Genomic DNA, 216 nt, shown 5'->3' with positions numbered 1-216 from the left:
GGGAAGGTGCCAACGGGCACCACCGTTGACCCACCGCAGCATGTAGGATGAGCCTGGGCCTCGCCGTCTGCGCGGGTCCCTCAAGCACGCTGCGGTGAGGGTCTCCACGTACCACGTCGGTCTGTGCGGCGCCGCCCCCGTTTCAGCCGTGGGGCACAGCACCGCAGCAGCCCACGGGCAGTGACTGACACCCAGGGACTTACCTCGGACGCCCCA

The sequence above is a fragment of the Phaethon lepturus genome, unplaced genomic scaffold (genome assembly GCF_000687285.1).
Source record: "Phaethon lepturus isolate BGI_N335 unplaced genomic scaffold, ASM68728v1 scaffold44247, whole genome shotgun sequence".
Taxonomy (NCBI): Eukaryota; Metazoa; Chordata; class Aves; order Phaethontiformes; family Phaethontidae; genus Phaethon; species Phaethon lepturus.
Note: the sequence above shows the minus strand (reverse complement) of the source record.